This window comes from Grus americana, chromosome 3, assembly GCF_028858705.1.
Source record: "Grus americana isolate bGruAme1 chromosome 3, bGruAme1.mat, whole genome shotgun sequence".
NCBI classification, from domain to species: domain Eukaryota; kingdom Metazoa; phylum Chordata; class Aves; order Gruiformes; family Gruidae; genus Grus; species Grus americana.
The window spans coordinates 69,554,140-69,558,647 of record NC_072854.1 but is presented as its reverse complement, the minus strand read 5'-3'; positions in this window follow the sequence as shown (position 1 = coordinate 69,558,647).

The window sequence follows — 4,508 nt, the reverse complement described above, 5'->3', positions numbered from 1 at the left end:
CAGAAGTAATGCAAATGACTGAGACTGCTTCTTCCACGTGAAGAAGGAAGAAGCTGAATACAGAAACTTCTACTTCCTACAAAGATAACTGACTGGAGACCAGCCTTGCAGGGGTTGTTAATACATTATTATTATCCATATGTTCAAAAATGAGGCAAAAATATTAATATCAAAATTGTTAAAGCATTCAATTAATTTTAGGGCCCAAACTGTTGTAAGCACGTCACATATTCCTAGCACCCCAGAATTCACAACAGCCCTCCAGGCTATTCGGGCTGTTGGCACTGGTGTTCCTCATTTCCAAAAATCAGTCCTCACATAGCCACTATAGCCAAACTAGTCCACTCTAAACATACCACTTTAAATGATGTGCACACAGATTTTATGCCAGAAGTCAAGACAACTCTCATTTCCCCAAGTCAGCACCTTGTTCCCTCACAGCTAAACACCTGTAAGAGAAAAGGAAAAGCCCTGTTACGTCAGGCCAATGATCTACCTCACATCTAACCTCACTGACGCTGGCTTGCACTAGACACCTAAACTGAGTTGGTTTTGTCTTTGACTCCATTAGGACCTGCCCATCTCCCTTTTATTCAGGCACACCACAGTCCTACCCAAGCCTCTCACGTCCTGGATCTTTCCTTCACTACTACCTCCCTCGTCCCAGTTGCTCCATACCCTGGCTTCTGCATTTCTCCTCATTAGCCACCACCATTTACCCTGACCTCTTCTTCAGCTGGCTAGCTCTTGGGCTCCTGCTGCCAAAATCCACACAACTATTTTCATTGTCTATGAAGATTAGGAGCAGAATTTTCAAAAGAACATAGGGCAATGCTAAACATTTTTACAAATCCTGAAGTTATATGAAAAAAGTGTTGAAATCTATGATTCTAGATTATGTGTAATTGTCATCAGCTGAATTCTGCAGCCTATGTCTAAGCTCCAGAATTATGTAGCATCATTATATAAAAATCATACTTAAAATACCTATATATTGAATAATGGAGGATTTATTTACTTCAGGGAAGAAAGACAAGTTTTGGATAAAACATTGCACTGAAACTACAGAGATGGAGACATGCTGATCTCAATTAGTGTGATTTTGGGTAAACAATTTAAAGAAGAAACAAGACATAGAGGAATTATCTGAGCTACAGTAGATAAAATATCGGCCAATGTGACCACAGTTGGCCCATCTGGTGACTGAAATGTTAATATTAATTAGCAGACTTGCCTGTAAATTCTTAAATAGCATTTTCCATGCCCACATTCCTTACATTGCATGGTAAATTGGGCTCTGACCAAACCACAGCCAAACCCGAGACTCAATCATACAGCCTGCTGGTATCATATATGTTATTTAAAATAGCCTTCACAATGCTGCTACCAAGACATTATCACTACATCACCTTGAGGATGTCCTTGAGAGGAGAAAGGAGGATGTGTCCTTGGTGGACTTCAGAACCGGTTGAAGGCTGTGATGTAAATGGCTCTGGGATTACTGATATAGTGCCCTCCTTCCTCTCTCTTGTGTAACTTCTGCTCCTCACTCTGCTCGGATGGATGCAGCACAGGCTTTTTAGGTAATACACTGCGAGAAGAGGGAATACTTCCACCAGCAAGGCTGAAGGAGAGCACAGCCTGTTTCCAGACCCCTTCTTTTCCTGATTCTAGAAGAAACAGGTCACACCACCATGATACTAGTATACAGGCCATCTTTACAAAGTGCCAAGCCACAACAACCCATCTCTCAGCTCTGTTTCTTAACTAGGCTCTAAGCAAGGCACGTGGTTTCCATTTAGTTTAGGACTCATGGACAGACCGTTGAAGTGAATGCGTGACATGAAACCCTGGGTTTGCTCTTGAGATAGATATACATAAACCTGCATCGGAGTGTCCTCACCAACTCCTAGGACAGTCTTTGTCACACTATTTTCATCCCAAAGTTCTCTGCAAGTCTTAAGTCTTTCTCAAGTCTTCAGTCCATCCATTTGTAGCTACAGCCCTGGAAACTTTCCTGTTGCCAGTGCTTTGGCAGAAAAGAGACAAGCAAAAATCTGATTTGAGATGGAGGTTGTGATTCTGACCCCAACCTGATGTTGACGCATCCATTTAAAATGTGCATGCCTCAAAGCTACGTATTTTTCTTTTCTACATGCACTACATTACTACCTACAGGAAGGAATTACTGGTCTGCAACTTCACAAATACCTTTTCAGCAGAATCTTGCCTACACAGACCTTCATTATCTGAAATTATTTGAAGAAAGGGTCTCATGCATTATTATACTTAAGATGTCCTTCATCATCTGAAAGCATTATTGTAAAGATTTATTTCATATTGCCTATGTCCTTGAGAAATAACACTCGTAATAACTTCACAAAGAGGTGCATTTAACTATCATTCCCCTACCTTGAAATTTTGCTTAATGAGGCCTAAGCAGGCTCAACTCCCAGGGCTTTTTGCCAGTCCTCTCTGCAGCCCGAGATTTCATCTGCACCTGCCAAAAGGTTGATTTAATCGGGCATAATAATTCTTCTCTCTTTAATAATAAAGACTTGTATATAACACTAGATTTACCTGGGCACCTATTTTTAAGGTTTTATTAAGACACTCATTTTTAATACACCAAAGGTCTTTCTGACAGAGAGGATGATACAAATCTGGCTGTAACACAAGATACAGAGTGGATCTCCTAGCAGCCTTGATTTTTGTTCTCCATGTTCCCCATCCCTTCTACAGCCAGGCACGGGTATATTCAAAGGGCTAAATACTAATTGTGTCCAGGCTTACATTAAACTCTTCTGATGGCTTTGGTGGAACAAAGGGCAAGCACAGAGAGAGGCTCCTGCATGCTATGCACATACCCAGAGATGAAAGTCTTGAGAATGGCCCAGTTTTAAAGCCTTGTTCCTCCTGCTCTGTGTATGACTAAACATGCTATACTTCAGAAGGGGATAAAGAGGCGGTGACTTTGACCATGTGATACCTCTGAGTTCTTGCTTTCATTTCCCCTTGTCCACAATTTTTTTTTCCAGCAACAATGTAACTCCTATTCTAAAGCTCTTTTTTTTCTGAATATGATGCTAAACGGCTCTCTCCTATCAATAAAGGATGCTGAAAATACTCTCTGGCCACTATCTATCAAAAGTGCCCATTAACAGCTTACTTGATCTTCTTCCATTCCGCTGTATGCCTGGTAAGACTCGACAGTACATAACTTGAAAAAAGGAATACCGATTACCCAGATCTATGCCCCTCTCAAAGTCCAGTGCCACTCCTTTCCCATTCCCTCTTCTTCCTCTCCACTGCTAATGATCAGAGACACTTTGGAAGTGTGTGGTCTAACTCCACTACTGTTACCTGCCCTGATCGGCACTGGCTGCCTTTGCTTGTGGCATGGAAACACAGGAACTCCTCAGACTAAAATGCCTGGGGTTTTTGCATCTTTCTGTCAGGGTGCAACTTGCTTCTTCTGCATTTCTGCCATTACCACTCTTGAAGTAGCGGGAGGTGAGCAAATACACTAGGCATGTGTCCATGATGAAGCAGCAGGAGCAATCACTGCCACTCTATCTGCTTCCTGCTCACTAGGAGGTGTTTGTTCTGCCTTACCAAGGACTGCCTCTAATTTCATCGATGAGATAATAAAAGAGCTAGGTCCTAGTAATTAATGATCAGCCATCCAGCAGGCAGTCCTGGAGATGCATCTCTGTGCTCATCTGGAACAAACTGATCACGGAAATCTGCTGATGCAAATAAGTGGTGTGCCAGTCAAGTACCCGGTACAATGCATGTACAGTTCAGAGAATGGTTTGGATGTCTTCCTTATCTGTGTTATCTCATCCAATAACAATCACATCAATGTCTAGGGGAGAGCATCCTTGGAGCTCTGGAGCAGAAAGTCCTCTGAAAATCCTGAGAATCTGTGAGATTCAGGTCATTTCTAAAGCATAATTCCGTTCAGTCACCCCTCCCCGCGTGGTGCCGTACATTTCACCACATTTTATTACGAGGCTTAGCTATCTCTGTAATCACAGAGGGCATCGTTTTGTCAAGATCCCTGACTCATTACGTTCATCAGTCGCGTACTGATCTCCCCCCTGCCCCGGTCTTTAGCCGGCGAAGTCAGTCTCTCCCGGCACTTTCCCTCTGGTGAGCCACCGATGCCTGCGGCGCTCGGGAAGGGAACATTTTAAGCGCTTTAGTTTCAAGTGCCACCCGCAGGGAACGGAGACCTGCTGGCGCGCCCCGCGCTCCACGCCCCCCGGCCTTCCAGCGGCGCGACGGGGCGGGCAGGCCCCGCTCCGCACCAGGTGCGCCCCGGCGAGGGCTCCGCTCACCTCGGGAGGCGACCGTGCCGGGGCGCTACCCGTGCCCCGCCGGCCCGAGAGGCAGCGGAGAGGGAAGCCCCGCCTCCCCGCCAACCTCTGCCGCCGCAGGCCCCTCCTCCCCTGCCCGCCCCGCCCGCCGCACACATGTGCCCGCACCCAGCGGCGGGGCGCGCC